At 42.5% G+C, this 20,776-nt stretch overlaps 1 protein-coding gene across 1 annotated transcript in view; it reads left to right on the top strand.

Annotated features, from left to right (window-relative positions):
- The first annotated feature begins 18,960 nt into the window (after positions 1-18,960).
- LOC145404544 (T-complex protein 11-like protein 1) overlaps positions 18,961-20,776 on the top strand; it is a 33,657-nt gene continuing 31,841 nt past the window's right edge. The window contains exon 1 of the mRNA XM_080276080.1: positions 18,961-19,022. The gene's annotated coding sequence lies outside the window, so the exon portion shown is untranslated. The remainder of the gene's footprint in view (positions 19,023-20,776) is intronic.

Here is a 20,776-nt window from a genome sequence, read left to right as displayed (position 1 = left end):
CCACTAACACAACCACTTTTACTACTACTACTACTACTACTACCACCGCTACTACTACTACTACTACTAATGCTGATGATATAATAATACTAATACTAATAATACTAGTAACAACAACGACAACAGCACTACACCACCGCTACCACAACCACTTTTACTACTACTACTACTTCTACTACTACTACTACTACTACTACTACTGCTGCTACTGCTACTACTACTACTACTACTACTGCTACTACTACTACTACTACTACTGCTGTATATATGCAGATGGCAGACTATTTTCTTCCCTTCGTACTGGTGTTAATGGCACCATATTCTGACATCCTGTGTTTGAGTGTGGCTGGTGTATGGTTGACTCTCTCTCTCTCTCTCTCTCTCTCTCTCTCTCTCTCTCTCTAACATCAGCAATACAGCATTTTACGCATCTTCTCTACGCATTGTTATGAGGTCAGTGACTACCGGATGTTAGAGAGAGAGAGAGAGAGAGAGAGAAAGAGAGAGAGAGTTAAAGCTACGAAATACTTTGTGTGTGTGTGTGTGTGTGTAAGTTTGTTATGCATGTATGTACTGTATGTATGTGTGTGTATATATGTATATGAGTGTGTGTGTGTGTGTGTGTGTGTGTGTGTGTGTGTGTGTGTGTGTATAAAGTGGAAGTGTATGTGTGTGTAAGGTGCAATGTATGTATCTGACCTATACTTGCTGTGTTTATGACTATGTGTACATCCTGTTGTGTGTGTGTGTGTGTGTGTGTGTGTGTGTGTGTGTGTGTGGTTGTGTACGTCAGTCTGTGGTTGAGTGAGAAAGTTAATGGTTGTGCTCCTGTAGAAAGTGTGTTTGTGTATGGATGTGTGTGTGTGTGTGTGTGTGTGTGTGTGTGTGTGTGTGTGTGTGTGTGTGTGTGTGTGTGTGTGTGTGTATGAAGGGACCACAGGATGTATCACAACTCGCAGCTTCCTGGCAACCTTGTGAGAGAGCCATGGTGAGAGAGAGTGAGAGAGGTGAAATTAGAGAGAGAGAGAGAGAGAGAGTGAGTGAGCGAAAATGTTGAAGGGAATGACAGTGAGAGGGAGTGAGAGAGGGAGAGGTGTGAGAGTTGTACAGGAGAGAGAGAGAGAGAGAGAGAGAGAGAGAGAGAGAGAGAGAAGGAAAGGAAAGCAGTGTGAGAGGGAGTGAGAGACGCAAAGTTATCAAGAAAGAGTGGAAAAGTGAGGGGGAGAGAGTAAGAGGATGTGAGAGAGTTAAACTTTACTTGAAAATAAGAAAAATGTAGTTAGTGATGCAGATAGATAAATAAGTAGATAGACAGGTAGGCAGGAAGACAAATAGACAGGTAGAATGAGGGGAGGAATAATAACCTTTCAAGGGGGTAAGGTATATACAAGATTAAAACATAAGTAGCATCATGTGAGAAATAAAAATAGAAATAAAAATAACTCGAAGTGAAAGTGGAAGATGAGGTAAGAGTTGATCATTTAAAAACGATGTTAGTGAGATGGTGAAGAAGGTCAAGGAGAATAACTGAGGGAAGTGAAGTTTGAGAAGTGTGTGTGTGTGTGTGTGTGTGTGTGTGTGTGAGAGAGAGAGAGAGAGAGAGAGAGAGAGAACAAATAACAACAGACCAATCGTCACTTTTGATGCTGTTTTGTAGAGGGTAGGCTGTGTGTGTGTGTGTGTGTGTGTGTGTGAGAGAGAGAGAGAGAGAGAGAGAGAGAGAGAGAGAGAGAGACAATTGAGGTACCAGTAATTTAGAAATATAATTGTTTTAATGTCTGTATTAACAAGTACTGAGTGAGGAATGAATGGGGGTGATTGGAGGTGGGGGTCTGGTAAATAGTGAATGAATGGAGGTGGCGAGTGAATGAAAGTGAATACAGATGTAGTTCCTGAGTGATGAATAAGATGTTGCTTTGTGAATGAGTGAATGGAGTGATGATTGAGTGGATGTGGATGTAGGAAACTTCTTGGACGATGGATGGCAGAGATAACGATGGATTGAAGATGATGATTGAATGACAGATGCTGCATGGATGACTTGGAATGAGGAGGAGGATGCTTCGTGAATGGTGGTGATGGTTGTGATGAATGATGATGGTGATGATAACATTGATGATCGTGGTAATGATGATGATAGTAACGAGTTAATGGTTGTGGTGATGATGGTGGTAATGATGATGATGATGATAGCATTAATGGTGGTGATGATGATAGTAATGTGGTAGTGGTTGTGATGTTACTAAGACTGTCGGGTGATGATGTTGCCGATGATGATGATGGTAGTAATGAGGTAGTGGTAGTGATGCTAGTACAGTTGTTGGATGATGATGATAATGATGATGCCTCTCACTCTCCCAATCCACGGTTTCCCTATCCTTCTTCTGTTGTTCTATTACTGATATTCTTCTCCTTACTAATATTCCTACGGCTTTAAGTACACAATCTTCTCTGCTAATATTCATCTCTTATTTTGATTTTATTATTCTCGTAAATTCCCTAACACTTGTCCTTGATCGATTTAGCTGCACTTTACACTGATATGGTTTCTTGTATTTTTATTATTATTATTATTATTATTTTAATTTCAACTTCTTGTACTTGGCTTGAGATATATTCAAGGGATGAGATGAAAATATACTACACATCTGCATTTATTATAATGATGATGATGATGATGATCAGTATTATTATTGCTGTTGTTCATGGTTATCATTATTATTATTATTATTATTATTATTATTATTATTATTATTGTTCTTGTTTTTGTTGCTGTTCTTATTGTTGTTGTTGTTGGTGGTGGTGGTGGCATTATTATTATTATTATTATTACGAACACATTCACTCAGCCATCCATGATACCGAGATAAGGTTGTGTCATATACGATTCAAGTCCACTTTTGTTCCGTGTGACGCAACAGGAATGCTGCGCCAAATACGGGAGGAAGGCCAGTACTTCCTTGATACCTTGACCGTTTTATTATCGCCCGTCTCCAGCAACGCGAGGCGATATAGATGTTGTCGGTGTGTGTGTGTGTGTGTGTGTGTGTGTGTTGCCAAAATTTCTCGAAAAAGTTATGGCCTAATTATCAACAAACTTTCAGGAAATAGCAACTGTGGTTGTGCAGAAGCCTTATACCTTAGCCAACAACATGTTTTGGAGGGCGATTAGCATCCGGCCCTCGAATGCTTTTGTCTTAATGTTGTTATTGTTATTATTTTTATTATTATTATTACTACTACTACTACTACCGTACTTTTTACTGTTTTTATGATGGTTATTACTTTTTATTATTATGCTTTTTATTATTATACTGATTATTATTATTATTATTATTAATCTCCCGTTAGTCCTGTGGGGTATTAAGACGTGGTTAGTCCGGTGGGGTGTTACAACAGCCCAATACAAAAATACATGTAGTGTTACTAACATGTATAATATATTCATACTGCCGCTTCAGCATATCTCTGCAATCACTAATGAAAGATTGAATGCCTTGTAGGTGGTGTGTATTAATTTATAATAATAAAATACAATAAATTATAATATCAGTAAAAAAATAACAAATGGCTCATTTGTCAGGTAAACATGCAAAGGAAAAAACATTTTGTGATTTTTAAAATCAGTGTAATGATAAACAATATGCAAAAATAGGATAAAAAAGCAATCTGTATCACAGTATGATCTAAATGGTTAGTCTGATGGGGTGACTGGACACCCCAGGGGGGAGGGGAAGTGCCCCTCTCTCTCACTGCAGCAGAGGCAGGACTAAACCAATCCACATGCTCCCTCCCCTCACTGAATCAGAAGAGTACTGGAGCGGAGAGAAATATTCGAATTACCGGCTAGGAAGTATGTGCTCAAAAAAAAAAAAAAAAAAAAAAAAAAAATGGGGGTGCCAAAACACCCCACCTGACTGACGAAAATGGTACTTTCAGACGATTTTACGCTCTCTAATGGTCATTTTGGACCTGTAGGGGTTAGATAAAGCTTGCAGATATCGATTTCCCTAATCCATTGACCATTTTTACATATTTTTTGGTATTTTCAGACGATTTTTTGGGGGTACTTTTCGAACGGGGGGTGGGGGCTAAATAGAGCCTTCACTGTCCTCATCACTAAATCACCTGCAGGGCAAATTAATCGTCTGTAGGCAGGAAAAACAAACACCAAGACGATTGAAGGATGTTTGTGCCGTCGTGTCATGTGTCGGGAAATGTTGTCGTGTACAGTAGAAGGGCTTGATACTCAGAGGAAAAAATGTTTGTGTTTTTTTTCCTTTTGTTTGGAGCGTTTGTTTTGCTTGCTGGAGTGTTTACTTAATGTTTTGGAGTGGAATGGTAGAGTTGTGTCGGCCTTGAAGGGGTTACTGTACCGTTGTGAGTGTACTGTTGCGGCGAGTGATGTAACTGGTGTCGAATATGGCGGTACCGTGCCACTTCCTTGATGACGTCACGGGGGTTGGCCTTGGTGGTGTGCACGTGCCCTCCACCCAACACACCCACCCACCCACGCCACACCCAACACCCACCTAACCACCCACCCCACGCACTTATCCACCCACCTAACACCTACCTCCCCACACACTTACCTACCCATCCACCCACACTACACTTGCCTACCTACCTACACTTTCCCTCACCAAACCCCCCCAATTTCTTTCTTCCATCCACCCACCCACAATCATCTCTTTCTCTCCCATTCACCCCACCCAACTACCCCTCCCTTTCTCCCCCCACCCCTTCTCCCCCCACCCCTTCTCACCCACCCACCTACCCAGATAACCTCCCACCCACCTCTTACTTCACCCAGCCACCCCTGTGTTTCTCTCTCCCACCCCACCCCATCTAACCCCTCCCTCTACCCACACAACCTCCCACCCACCTCTTACCTCCACCCACCCACCCCAGTGTTTCTCTCTCCCACCCCTCCACACCCCACCCACACACTTACCCACCTGTCTTCCCACCCACCTTCTCCCCCATCCAACCACTCTCTCTTTCGCTTTCTCCCGCACCCCACCCAAACACCCCTCTCTCTTTCACCCGTCCCACCCACCCACCTCCCAAATACATTTCCTCCCACCTACCCATCCACCGACCCTCCCCCCCCTCTCTCTCTCTCTCCCCCCCTCTCTCTCTCTCATCCACTGACCTTGCCCTCCTTTTACCCGCTTGTGCATACATCCATCCTTCCTTCCTTCTTTTCACATATTATTCACCAATTTATTCATTCTTTCCCTTTTCTCTCCTTTTGTTTTTTCCTGTCTTTTCTTTCCTCCTCCTCCTCTTCCTCCTCCTGATCATCATCATCATCATCTTCTTCTTCACTTAACTTTTATTCTCCTCCATCGTCGTCGTCTTCACGTAACTTACCTGCTTCACGTAACATTCGTCACGTAACTTACCTTCACGTAACTTTTCTTCGCGTAAGTTTTCACGTAACTTTTCTTCACGTAACTTACCTTCACGTAACTTACCTTCTTCACGTAACTTACCTTCTTCACGTAACACCTTCACGTAACTTTTCTTCCTCACGTAACTTACCTTCACCTAACTTTTCTTCACGTAACTTACCTTCTTTACATAACTTATTTTCACGTAACTTACCTTCTTCACGGAACACCTTCACGTAACTTTTCTTCAAGTAACTTACCTCCTCATGTAACTTCACGTAATTTACCTTCACGTAACTTCATCACGTAGAGTTGACGATGGTGTGTTGCTGTATGGAAAAAACTGCATGTCATGTCCTCGAACCTAATCCTGTAAGCTTTTGTCTGTCTTTGTACCCATGACGTAACAGGTGAAGTTGTTCCTGTACCACGCCAAGCCAGTGTTTTCCCTTCCTACAGGAAATTGGAAAGTAGTTTAGGTTTTTACGGGAAATACTTTGTGCTACACGTTTTCCACATTTATGTAATTGTGTTCGTAAAATACTCTCTCTCTCTCTCTCTCTCTCTCTCTCTCTCTCACACACACACACACACACACACACACAAATGTCTGTGTTCATCCTTGGCTGATTTGAATAAGCTCATACGAAAACTGCAAAATTATCACTTCATAACCCTGTCAGCTAAACTTTCTTCTTATGAAACAGTTCAAGCTTTGTGTTCTTCCTGTTTGTGTGTCAGGTCATGTGGCATCTGCAAACTGAATAATCCTGTAGACTTATATATACTAATTCAAAGGTACTAAGCCTTTGAATATGAACGAAACTACAAACTGACTCCTTTATGAAAAAAATAACAGGTGAGCTCTTTTATTTGCAGTGGTAAAATACATATAATTTATATTCACATACAAATACTCCCTGTATGATTTGTATCCGTTTATGTGATGGACTTGGTATATGCAGAAACTCAAACCTAGCGACTCTTATTTATAACGGTGAAATACATACGGTATCTTAATTATAGACATGCCTATATATATATATATATATATATATATATATATATATATATATATATATATATATATATATACACACACACACACACGCATAAATACTCCCCTTAAACTTGTATTCTTCCTTTGTGGGTTTTAGTAAGTACGGAAAATGTGCGAACTGAGCAACTCGTATTTATAACGGTAGTAAATGCATCTTTGAATATAGATACACTCTTATTTATAATGGTAAAATACACCTCTTGATATATATATTCACATGCAGAAAATATTTCCTGTAAGCTCTGTATTCTTCCTTTATGGGTTTGAATAGGTATGTAAGGAAAATATGCAAACTGACCCCCTTGGCGCCAAGTGCTGGAGTGTTGCCAACCTGCGCGCCGGCAATTTCCCAGAAGTTACGCGTTGGTGCCACGTCTCCCTTTGGTAAATACAAAGGAAATGCCAAATTACTCATGGGAAAACAAACTTCACTTGAAACTGTATTAATATTTGGCGGCCTTTAATGCTACTGTGTTGGCAGTGCAGTGTTGGGTTTGGAAATTAGTTAATCAGAAGCTAGTGGAGGGTAATAGCATGAGTTCACGTCTCAAAATATAAATGAAATACCAGATTGCTCATTAAAAAAAAAAAAACTTCATTTGAAACTATTAATATTTAAAAGATCTTACTATAATAGTTGCAGAAATTCAGTGCTATCAAGCGAACCGTACTGTAATTGAAAAGCCAAATTACTTAACGGAAAAGCAAACTAAGCTGTTGACTGTTAATGTTAGAGGTGATACTGATAGTGTTTGAAGATTGTACGGGTTGGTAACGTAAGGCAGCGAATAGGTGGGCGAGGGACCGAAATAACACAGGAGTACGAAAGTGAAACCCGTACGATATGAGAAGTGAATGATTTTTAGTTTGTATTGTTATTCGGAGTTCAATGTTTGGTATCGTAAAGTAAAGTTGCGGTAGTAGTGACTGTAACCCCATGCTCATTTGAAAGTAAACCTGCGGGTTGAAGTTTTCCTACTTTTGTTGTCATCCTTCATTCAGGGGTTAGGGAGGAGAGGGACGCTTATGTAACCTTGCAGCCCCACTGTCCACCCATATCGGTGCCACCACGTGAAGGCGTCCCTCTCCAGCACCTTAAAGTAGCGTATAGGTGGGTAAGGGACAAAATTAGCACAGACTCAGAGGCTTATGACCCGCCTACCCAGCACGAACGTGAACCTAGTGCGATGACTTAACAATACCGAAAGATTTTGACACCGAACGTTGAATACTGAAAGAGTGTAGAGCAAGAGCAAGAGGAGGGCGGAGAGGTTGTGTATATTTTGGTGGGGTTGGATGGGGTTTTGCACTTGGTCCGTATGCGTATTATCTGTCAATCTGTCTGTCTGTGTTTCTCTCCAGGCGCCTAAATCCCAAAACAGGGTGGCCACCAACAAATCGCATCCATGTCACTCTGTCCTTTGCTATTTGGCTGCCCTTTCTCCAAACAACACCACCCCATCCCTCCATATCATCCTCAGTCTCCCTCTCCACCTCAGTCACCTTCACCTACATACTGAAATTATGTTTACTATGAGATACAACAGATTAAGCCCCACTCAGATAGATAGATAGATAAATAGAACACTTCACGGCACTAATAGATTGAGCTTGTATCACATATACCTACACCTCACTCGGATAGATAGATAAATGCATAGATAAGTAGATAAAACGATAGATGGACGGTTGGATAGATAAATAAATGGATAGATAGACGTAGGTAGGTAGGTGGGGTCCAGATGGCAGGGAAAAACTAAGATGGAAAGGTAACTAGCAAGTCTATCAGAGTAAATGGGCCACACTCTCATTCCCTCACCCAGTAAGCTCCTGGAATCCTGACTCTCCCACACCATTATCTTATACGTTTTTTTAATATCGCTTTATTATCGACGTAGTTTGCATCATTGAAATGGAAGTGGATATTGAGGTATAATGGCCAAAATAAATCGCTAAGGAAGGGGTGTTATGGAATTTCCCATACCTATTAAAATAGGATTCAAAGCGCAAGTATGTGAAATAAAATAATTCGCTGACGTTTATCTGTGTGTGTGTGTGTGTGTGTGTGTGTGTGTGTGTGTGTGTGTGTCCTCGACAAAAGGTTCTCCAAGCATAAAATGTCCCTGTAGAGTAATGAAGCCGCTTTCTAGAACACACACACACACACACACACACACACACACACACACACTAAAACACACACACACAGATACACTAAAACACACACACACACACACACACACACACACACACACACACAGTTCATGGCATTTTTTCCCTCCTCCAGCCATCTCACACATAAGAACACTCCTTTCTCATCGTATGCCCGAATCATCTCTTCAGTATTTGTTTTTCCCGCAGCAGAACATCCACCTGTACACCTGCTTCACCTGTTCTGTTATTTTTCATGTTGACGATCAGTATTATCAGCATCATCAGCCTGCATCATTCCGCTGCACGATATAGGACTCTCCCAAACACTTTTATTCATATCTGTCTGTCTAATTATCAATCTCGAATATAAGGAAAGAGGAAACGAGAAATTTTGGTTTCCGTTTCCTAGTTTGAAATCGGGACACTATTTTCTAATCACGTACATGAAGGCAATTTAACCGTCTGTGTTAACGGCGCTGGTTGTATGACGTGCTGGTTCGGACAAGACCAGTTAAGGCTATTGTTATGAAATTCAGTCCTTCAGGCCCTCCCAGCAGCAGTGTAGGATCAGTCTAGCGGCCTTTCAGAAGCTGCAGTCAGCTTCGTGGGGGAATTGAATAAAAACTCCAATAATGAATATATATATACGTACATACATACATATACTTATTTGGGTCTTCTTTTTTTTTACGGGAGGGTTACAAATGGGTAGTAGCTGCATCCCTAGTCTCATCTGTCATCGTGGTGGAGTGCAGACCGGAATTCTCTGCAGACCACCATCCGCCTTTTGAGGAGATAGGGAGGGAGCTGAAAGACATTAATTTGTGTATATCCAGGCAGTGAAGCCCCACGGTCATATCGGGTGTCTCTTTTCGTAGCCTGAGGAAATATACGATATAAAGTAACTAAAGAATAAGGAAGGCAGTGACGGCGTGTGAGGGTCTTAGTCAGCGAGGTAAAGGCACAGGGAAGTAGGCAAGGTGACGTGAGCAGCAACATGTGACGGTGAAGGTGACGCCATAACGGGACTGTGACGTCATTAGGGTACTCCCATCGTGGCGCAGGGCTGGCTGGGGTGGATCTGCTACTACACGGTGGCTGAGCATGAGTGAAACGTGTTGCTGTGTATGTGAGTGTGTGTGTGTGTGTGTTTTAATGTCCGGCTGTGGGGATAAGCTTCACGGCGCGTTCTAAGGCCCAGTAGTCCTACATACTACACACCACATGTCACCACTTCGGCGCCAACACCCACCATCCATACTGAATACATGCCAGGCCTGTCTGCATACGGGACTGGTGTATTGGTATTAGCGGGGGTAGTTTTACATGTCGACGGACCTTCTGGTGGATCAGTAAGGTCTGCTTAAGGAAATTCGTGTGTGTGTGAGTGCGTGTTTATTTTAGTGTCTGTATGTTATGTGTACGTGTGTATGTGTTGCTGTGTATGCGTGGTGTTTTTCTTTTTTTTGTATGCATGTTTGGGTGTGTATTTCTCTCTCTCTCTCTCTCTCTCTCTCTCTCTCTCTCTCTCTCTCTCTCTCTCTCATATATACAGTATATATATATATATATATATATATATATATATATATAATTGTGTGGGTGTAGGCCTTGGATTCCTTCACTTCCGACTATTTTGTTTTATTACTTAAAGTAGAGCGAGACCTTCCCATCCGGCCTCTCTCTCTCTCTCTCTCTCACACACACACACACACACACACACACACACACACACACACACTATTAGTCATTCCAGTCATTCCATACAGGCTGGTAAGGTGTGTAACTCTCTCTCTCTCTCTCTCTCTCTCTCTCTCTCAATTCTTTATACAGAGGGGCAGGGTCTGAGTGGTCTACGTAACTCTCTCCTTTGTGTTCCTTCCCTCGAGCCCATCCTACCCTTGCCTCACCTTCCATAATCGTTTCTCTCTCTCTCTCTCTCTCTCTCTCTCTCTCTCTCTCTCTCTCTCTCTCCTTTGTACTCTTTGTATTACTTTGATCTCCATCTCTCTTCCCCAGTTCTCCCTCCCCTCTTTTCCACTTCTCTCTTTCCATTCTCTCTAGCTCTCTTTCTTTTCCTTCTAGCTCTTTAATTTCACCCCCCCCTCCCATTGCTTCTCTCTCTCTCTCTCTCTCTCTCTCTCTCTCTCTCTCTCTCTCTCTCTCTCTCTCTCTCTCCTTTCCCACCTCCCTTCTTCCCTACCCCTCCCTTCTCCATCTCAGTCCTCCTCTCTCTATATTTCTCCTTCCTCCTCCCTTCACTCCGCCCTTTCCTTTTTTCCTCCCTCCTCCCTCCTGTTCTCCATTCCTTCCTTCCTCTTTCCCTTCTCCCCTCCCGCTCTCCAACTTTTCCTCCCTCCTCCTCCATCTCAGTCCTTCTCTCTCTACACCTCTTCTCCCTCCCTCCCTCCTTTCTTCATTTCGTCCTTTCCTACTTTCCTTCTTCCTTCCCTCTCCCTTCTGCTCACAGTCTCTCCCTTCCTCCGTCCCTCCTTTCTTGACTTCGTCCTTTCCTACTTTCCTTCTCTTCTGCTCACTCTCTCCCTCCCTCCCTCCTCCTCCCTCCTGTCCCTTCCTCCCTCCCTCCTCTCCCTTCCTCCTTCCATTTCTTCCTCCCTCCCTGTGTATGTTGTGTTGGGGTCGGTAACCTTGACTAGCCAGCGTAGGGTGGAGGAGGAGGAGGAGAGGAGGAAAGGGAGGGGTGGTAGAGAGATGGAGAAGGGGAGGGTGGGATGGAGAGAGGTGCGGAGGGACGGGGAGAGGTAGAGAAGAAGGGTGAGGGGAGGAAGGTGATACGAGAAGAGGGGAGAGAGGGAGGTAAATTAGGAAGGAGGCATCACCACCACCAACCGGGCTAATGTATGGCCCGGCCTGCACTATAGGTGGAGGAAATACTCAAACGAACGAACCACCACCAACACCATCACCACCACCGCCACCATCACGACCACAACCACCACCACCGTCACAACTACCACTACCACCACCACCATCAATACCACCACCACCATCACCATCACCACCACCGCCACCACCACCATCACCACCACAACCACCACCACCGTCACCACCACCACTACCACCACCACCGCCACCATCAACACCACAACCATCAACATCACCACCACCATCACCACCACCTTTAACACCACCACCATCACCACCAGCAACAACAACAACAACAACATTCTCGGTACCATCATCATCAACATCATCATCATCAGATTATCTCTGTCATCATTGTTTCTCCCAAAATAGTCAAGTGAGCACTGAAGATCCAAATCCTTCTAGAATATTCTCTCATCACGGCCCACTCACACCAACGACTTTCCTCTGTCTGTCTGTCTTTCTTTCTTTCTTTCTTTCTTTCCTTCCTTCTGTCTTACTCTTCTTACTTTTTTCCATTTCCTTTACTTCTTGCATCTTGCTCTTCATTATCCTCTCTCTCTCTCTCTCTCTCTCTCTCTCCCTCTCACTTCTTTATCCTCAACCAATTCCATCATTTTCATCCCTTCCATTCCACTTTCTTTTTAAACTTTTTCCGTTAACCCCTCTTTCATTTTTCTCTTCCTGTTTCTTCATCTTTTCTATTTTCTCCCGTCCACATTTGTCCTTCCTTCTCTTCCTCATTTCTTCACTCCAGCTGTCTTCATTGCACAAAATATTAACACAGGCTGATTTTCGCGACGTTAAAATTAAAGACAATATTTTTCACTGTTCCCGAATGTCAGTACGAAATTCAAACTTAGGCTCGCATCTCGTCGGTTAAGGAAGCCCCCTAACACCTCTTCCTGAGCGATTTATTTTGTTTATTACACCATCCCGTCCTCTTCTGTATCAGTTACGTCATTCAGATATCGCCGTACAATGCATGAACAAATTACAAGACGATTTTAGCCAGCCGTATCCAAAGATAAATCGGTAAAGAAGAGGTGTTTGGGAGCTTCCATAACTGACGATAATATTAGCCTTGTTCAATATTAGTCACGATTATTTTTTCTCCCGAGGTGTTTTGACATACTGGCTTTATCGACTTCCAAGGTTGTACACACACACACACACACACACACACACACACACACACACACACACACACACACACACACACACACACACACACACACACACACACCAGATGGATTACTGGTTAAGGAGAAATGACAAGAGCTTCATACCGAGGACGCATTTTTCCTTATTTTTTGCTGCTCAGTAGAAACTTTAAACTGGAGGTAGTAGAGGCAGTAGTAGTAGTAGTAGTAGTAGTGGTGGTGGTGGTAGTAGTGGTGGTGGTGGTGATGATGGTGGATAAAATATAACAATGATGCTGACGGTGGTGGTAGTGATGAATGATATATGCATTATCGATGACGTCAGTGATAATGGCGATAACGTAACGACTGACAAGAAAAGTAGACACCAAGAGAAATATCTTCGTTTTTCGGTCAAGCACAGCAAGTTCTGTTTATTGACCCACCGGAACACAAACAAATTTAGCTCCTCAAACTTCATGACGTCACTGGCAAAAAGCGCTGTGATTGGCTGTTTTGAATGACGTCACTGGCAAAACGCGCTGTGATTGGTTGTTTCGAGTTTGACGTCATCAGCATTTTGAGCACTGATTGGTCGCCTTACTATTGGCGGGAATTGTAGGTCAGATTCTGATAATAAGACAATGATGCATATGGAAAGTCAAAACAGAAAATAAAGTTTGTGTGTGTGTGTGTGTCCCCGTTTTACCCTAACTTGGCCTAAAATCGCAGTCTCCGTCTTGAATACTGCGTTGTGGCTAGAGATAAGCGGTAGAATATGATGCTAGTCACGAAGAAGTGCTATGGGGAGGATGCTATTGTCTTTTTCTTCCACTGGGCTACGTGGAATAAGCTGCAAAAGGACGAAAATCTAGGCCAAGTTAAGGTGAAAAGAGTATATACATTCACACTTCCTTATCCGTCAGATCTTCACTCTATAATCCATCTAACTTCTCTCCTGACTCACCTAACTTAACTCTAACTTGTCTTCTATACCGTCTAAAATAACTAACTCTTCGCTTTCTAAATTAACCTTCACTCTACACTTCTAACTCATCTTCGCTCCACTTGCTAATCCACCTAACATTTCTAACAAAGCTCCACCCAGCTATCCATCTAACTTAGCCTGCACCACTCCCTCGCCACTACCTCGCTTTCTATACTCCCATATATCTTCACCCCCCTGCCATTTATTTACCCCCCCCCCTGCTCCATATATCCATTTGCTCACCCAAAGCTCATCCCTTACACACTTCCTACCATTCCAGCCTCTTCCTTCCTTCCTTCCTTCCTTTTCATTCTGCTTTACTATCTTCCGTCCACATTTCCTTCCTTCCGTCCTTCCTTCCTACCATCGTGTTCTTTCATTCCCTGTTTTCTTCCTTCCATCTACCCTTCATCCCTTCCCATTCCGTTCCTTCCATCCATCCATTCTCCATTCATCTGTCCATCCATCCATTCTTGCTACTTTCCTTCCTTTCATCCATCCATCCATCCCTTCATCCATCCATCCATTCTTGCTGCTTTCCTTCCTTTCATCCATCCATCCATCCATTCTTGCTGCTTTCCTTCCTTTCATCCATCCATCCATCCATCCATCAATTCATCCCTCCACTTCTCTCATCGTAATAACTCACCGACTCATCCATTTCACCCTTTTCCTCATCTGCTTCACCCTAACGCCTCACCCGGCAACCAAACCAGGCAACCCTCTTTCACTCTGGCACCTCACCCTAGCAACCAACCCACCCATCTCATCCTAGTCACTCTTACTTTCCATCCACTCGTTCAATTAATCAACCTGTCACCCTAGCATCTCACCCTCCAACCACCCAACTCACCCTTCTCACCATGGCTCATCCCTGTCATCCAACCATCCCTCCTCATGCACCCTATCCACCCACAACCAACTCCTTCACCCTAGCAACTCACCCACACGCCCCTGTCGCCCAGCCCGCCCACTTCACCCTAGCGCTGGTATCACTCTGCCAGCGTGAAGGGGGTTGCTAAATACAGACCCTCAACCCCCGCCCACACACCCTACTTCCCATCTCTCTCTCTCTCTCTCTCTCTCTCTCTGCACCACCACCACCACCTCCACCACCATCATCATCATCATCATCATCATCAGTTAAAAAGGAGGAATTAACGTATTTACAGTATATTTTGTCTTATGTAAAAATAGAATACATGTGAACCAAAAGAGTGAGTGGCAATCTAGAAATATTATTATTATTATTATTTATTTTTATCATTGTTATAATATTTTTATTATAGTTATTATTATTATTATTATTATTATTATTACTACTATTATATGCCTGTGTCGTGCAGTGGACTCTCTCAGACGGATGATGATGACGAAGATGCGCAGATGGAATGACTGGCTGGTTTGCAAGGTGGCGTCCGTCTTATCTTTACCACCTTTACTGTTCTTTTCTTTCTTTTTCTTTCCTTTTTGTCACAGTCGGGTAGATAAAAGGTAGAGGCGTTGAGGGTAGAGTTAAATGAGAAGACCGAAAAACACCTAGGACGAGGTCGTACGGATCAGGGACGATAGGGAGGCTGCTAGGGATCGAGCAGCCTGGAAGACCGCCATTAAGTAAACACGGCAAAAAAAAAAAAAAAAAAATACAGTGTGACCTCAGTGTTAAGGGACAGAATACGGAGGCTGCTAGAGATCGAGCAGGGTGAACAACAGCCATACAGTGACCAAGGCAGACCGAAAAAGAAGAAAAAGGGAGGAAGGGGGCCAGGGTCATACAGTGTGACCTCGATGATGAAGCACTAAAAAGAGAGGCTGCTAGGGATCGAGCAACATGGAGAGCCGTCATTAGGTGACCAAGGCAGACGTCCGCAAGCATGTTAGAGCCTTATAAACGTACAAACCTTTACTCCACCCCACCCACCTTCCACACCACAACACACCCTTTCAACACAACCATAGAAAAAAAAAAAATAGGAAGAAGATCGTACAGGAGAAGAAGAAGGAGGAGGAGAAGGAAGGGAAAAAGATGAAGAAGAAAAGTTGGCGTGGCAAGGGAGTGAATGCGAGGATGGATTAATTAAGCTCGTGTTGTACCGTTAGATGGCAGGAAAGGTCTGCTTCACACGCGTCGCATATACAGAACCTTTACTCCTTGCTCTAACCGGCCAGACATACCTTGCAGCTAAGTCGATGGCCAGAAGTAGTCAGATTGGAGGGTTTATAGGACTACAGTAGTGTAAGTTAGGGGGAGGACAGCGAAATGGCAGGGTACAGGGAGGGTTTATAGAACTATAGTAAAGTTGGGGAGAGGGCAACGAAATGGCAGGGGACAGGACGACATGGAGGCGATTTGTTTGTGGCCACCCCTTACGGGATTAAGGCATCTGGCTATAGATTAGTAACCAAGGAGACTCAAATCCTGCCTCATAAGTAAGGCTCCGTTGTCAGATTGAACACCCTATCCATCCACGCAGAGCAAATAATTCACTAACAGGAGTGTAGAAGCCGACGAAATGTTATGTAAGGTGGGTTATCTCATTTGTACACACACGTCCGCTTCAGTATCTCTGTGTTCATGGCGGGGGCTTGGTTGGTATGTAAAGAGTTGCGAGGTGAAGAATTAAAGATTGGTTTAATAAATGGAGAACAACCGCATTATAGGTGTGTGTGTGTGTGTGTGTGTGTGTGTGTGTGTGTGTGTGTGTGTGAGAGAGAGAGAGAGAGAGAGAGAGAGAGAGAGAGAGAGATAATACATTGACAGTGCACAAGGTTACCTAGAAGTAGGTACCGGTAAGTAGATACAGAATGGTGTGTGTGTGTGATAATAAATTGATAGTGCACAAGGTTACTTATCGTATTATTGGTTTAAAGTGTTCTTTATATAAATAGGTAAGTAGATACAGAATAGGTAAGTAGATACAGAATGGTGTGTGTGTGTGTGTGTCTGATATTAACACTAGACATGGCGTACCCCCCCACCCCCCACCCACGCTGCACCAGCCAAGCCACGCTGTGAAGGGGTGATTGTACGTGTGGCGTGGGGTGGCGGCGGTGGTGGTGACGTGGGGGAGACATGCCCCGGTGATGTGCTGTGCTGGTGGTACGTTGTATGTGGTGGTGTGGTGGGGCAGTGGTGATCTTGACCCTGTTTAACTTTACCACTCACTACTGTACACCATTTAGCTCTACCACTGGTCACTGCTGTACACCATTTAGCGCTACCACTCACTACTGTACACCGTTTAGCTCTACCACTCACTACTGTACACCATTTACTTATACCACTGTCACTACTGTACACCGTTTACCTATACCTCTGTCACTACTGTACACCATTTAGCTACACCACTGTCACTACTGTACACCATGTAGCTACGCCACTGTCACTACTGTACACCATTTAGCTACACCACTGTCACTACTGTACACCATTTACCTTAACCTGGCCTAAAATTACCATCTCCCCATTTATAGTATTGAGTTATAACAGAAAACACCATAAGGAAATAGACGTGGTGTGGCAAGGATGCACGTGTAATATTATCATGTGCTTTGGAACGATGTACAACCCTAGTCTTTGTAATCTTTTTCTACCCCTGAGCAATTAAATAAGCCACATAAGAAAAATCTATGCCAGGTTAAGGTGAAATGAGTATAGTACAACTTTTCTGTCACCCCATCTTGCTGCATTTTCTCGCATCCACCTCTCTTGACCTAGGGGAAGTGATATACCCCTTTGACTCTAACTTGGCCTAAAATTGTGATCTATCCATCTTGAATACTGAGATGTAACAGGAGAAAAATGCTAGAATGTGGTCCTAGTCATGAAGAAGTGTTATGGGAAGGATGTACAGTAGAGCCACAGTAGTCTTCTGGGGCTGAGTTTAGTGAAGTAAAATGCAAATTGACGAAAATTTGGGGTAAGGTAGCGCGAAAATATAACAAATGATGATGATTATCATTATTATTGATTATTACCTTATAGTTTATTATTATTATTATTATTATTTTATTATAAGTTAGACACTCGTATATTTGAATCATACCTGCGTGATGTGAAAAGGGACGAAAGTGTAATGACGTAACTCGGCTACTCCTACAAAGCATGGAATTCAAGTAGCCTTGGCTGTGAGGTAGGGGTGGGTCTCCTTGGTTACTAGCCAAATTTACCCTCGAATCTGACCACGCTTGGCCATACAACGAAGCTAAATAGGAAAGTAAATGCACAACAGTCGTTTGGTGTTTTTTTTTTATGTAGGTTAAAAAAAAAAATAATGGAACCATTTATTAATATTAAAGGATGTTAGGCTGATTATTCTACTAAGGCTTGTTCCACAGAGAGAGAGAGAGAGAGAGAGAGAGAGATAACAGAAGTGGGTTACGTAGCTGGTTCACTTAAAATTACTGACTTGAGCTCTTGAAAATACTATTGCGGATTATATATGGTCTACCAGTGTGATTTGAGAATAAGACTTAAGGATGATTTAAGAATAGGACTTAAGGGGGGAAAGTGAGCGCAGGTTACAACACATCAAGCCATTCCGCAGCGAGCGTCAAGGTTGAGAGACTTCTAGAACTTACGAGAATGTTGACGGGCTCATTGCCACTCCATAGCGGATGAATTTCCTTTCTGTTTGGTAATAATTATGCAGGTGAGATGGAAGTTCGCTTATTATATCACTGCGCCTGCTTCACACTTTCAATATGGCCGCCACTTTCTTCCCCAATGCATTTATACTAGAGCATCATCATTAATGGAATGGTAATACACCAAGCCTAGGAATAGTACCCAGCAGAGGAAAGTGAAAAAAGTGAAATATTAGACGAAATTTTATCCTCTACCTCATGCTTCTTTATGGATGCCATGGTGACGAAGCAAAACGTCGTTGTACTTTGTGCAACCAACCTTGCATGCAATATTGAATATTTTGTATCAATAATGTGAGAGACAGACAGCCTTCAGTTTGTCAGGGTGCTGCCCAGATTATCTTCTTAAATTCGCTTGTCTGATAGCTTTCCACGTTATCGTGAAGGTGAATACTGAACTTCCTTTCGGAAGAGCACAATGTTACTTCGCTTGGGCTGTGATGTTGATGGTGTGGCAACGCCGCTTTAAAGCCCAAGCCTGGGAGTGAATGGCACATCGGCAGAGTGGCTTCCAGCTGACAGACCACCAATGGGAGGACGCATGTGCCTGTGAGTGGCCAATGGGGGAGGGTTAAGACCGTGACGTCATACCTGTAAACACGGAACAGCTGATGGGTCCACGCTGACTCGGGTAAACAAAGCGACGCTAAGCCAAGGCGAGGTAGGACGTCTGCGGCTCTACTCACACTTATTTCCCGTTTTCCCTTTATATTTTATACCCGGAGCTGCAACTTTACTCTTATTTAAAGGTAAGATGATCTGCAGTGGCTGTTGTGTGTTCGTGAAGGAGGGATACTTAATGGAATATCTCAGGATTTCGTAGAAAATACATATATCGATCGCCCGAGGCAAGAGTGGATCAAGGTTCGCGGACCCTCGCTAACCTGCGTAGCAAGTGAATTTTCTTCAAGCATGAGCCAGTTGGGTGTCTCTCGGTTTTCTGAAATCACTGGTCCTATTAATGGGTACTGTATTGGAACTTACACATAAATCGAGGGTCGTAATATCCAAATGCTGGGTCTTGCATTGTATTGCGTCATTCTTTTCATTGTGTCCGGGAGTATAAACTTTACGGTTTGTTGCTTCCCTCAGAACCATGACAAGGTATAAAAAAGACAAAAAGTTGGCCTTATTAACGTTGATTTTTGCCACATACACCAAACTGTTAGAAGAAGTGGTGACTTGGCAGTTTTCTTTAGAACTAGAAATTTTGTATTACTTTGAATTCCCAATAGAAGTGGATTGGGCTAATATGCCACAAAGACAACTAGTTAAGGACGTCAGCATTTTGATGTAAAGAGACATTAGATATTGGTAAGTTTTCTAATCATGTGTCTGTTCATAATGTTTGGCAGCTGATATATAATTTTTAAGATCCTGTTCAGAGCATGTGTTGAAGAAAAAGGAGCACATTACAAAGTCTAGGCACCATTTCAGAAAGATTTTATTTTGGAAAGTTAATAATGGGACAAAAGGTTATTGTGGTAGTTCTTTTGCACTTGCAATGATGTAGATTTTCTGAGAACACATGCCGTATATATCTGGCTCTTTTTTTTTTTTTTTTTTTTTTTTTTTTTTTTTTTTCTACAGGCCAAGTGTTATCTCAGTTTTATTTAGAGTTTCACAATTTCATCTGTAATTCTTAAATAAGAGCACATAGTTACTGTGAATTGAATTTTTAGCCATGCCTCATTATGTACATTATTATTATTATTATTATCATCATCAGGCATACTAGATGAGTTTGCCAAAGTTAAGGACCTCTAGTAGTGGAGGAGTGAGTGGATGCTTGTTTAATTCCTCCAGTATGTAGGTAGCAAGAATAGAATATAAAATACATCTTTTAATTGAATTGATTAAATATATTTACTAATAAATTGTGCCATATATAAGTATTGTGGTTTGTAGAACACTAGATTGTTCATATTTTAAGGAAGTGTTCAATGGAACTGAGTAGAGAGGAAAATAAAGCAGAATGATGATTCCAGGACCAGTATACTCAAACACACAATATGATCAGTTCCCTGTAATAACTCAGGTTCTAATTTGCAGGAAGGACTAAGAGGCTCTTGAGTCCTCCTCTGTCTCTTGTTTTAATTTCATAAATATTAGTTACAAGACAAAAACTTGCAGACTGTACCGTAACTGTTTTCTGCAGGATGATCAGTTAAAGGAGTGAAAAATCTTCCCTTGTCTATGTGGTTAAAAAAAATATTTACCGTAGGTTATGACAGGGAATCCATCATTAATATATTTGAGAATTCCACCCCAAAATATTTGAAAGACAGAATTATTACCCAGGTTCTTAATTAGAGCACCTATTCTGTTGGTTCAGTGTCTTAGTCCTGGCAGTTTTAATTGTTATTTTAGCACATTAATACCAGAACTGTATTGCATGTTGTAATCTTGGATGGCTGGTAAACTTGTGGGTTAAAGCACTCTGGCTGATATGACTGAACGTTCGCCATGTGTTTGGTGAAAGTACTGTTGCCAAGCCCTGAAC

The sequence above is a fragment of the Coenobita brevimanus genome, chromosome 7, assembly GCF_032717465.1.
Source record: "Coenobita brevimanus isolate Jiangsu-jjx chromosome 7, ASM3271746v2, whole genome shotgun sequence".
Lineage (NCBI taxonomy): Eukaryota > Metazoa > Arthropoda > Malacostraca > Decapoda > Coenobitidae > Coenobita > Coenobita brevimanus.
Note: the sequence above shows the minus strand (reverse complement) of the source record. Positions and strands in the feature narration are given on the sequence as shown.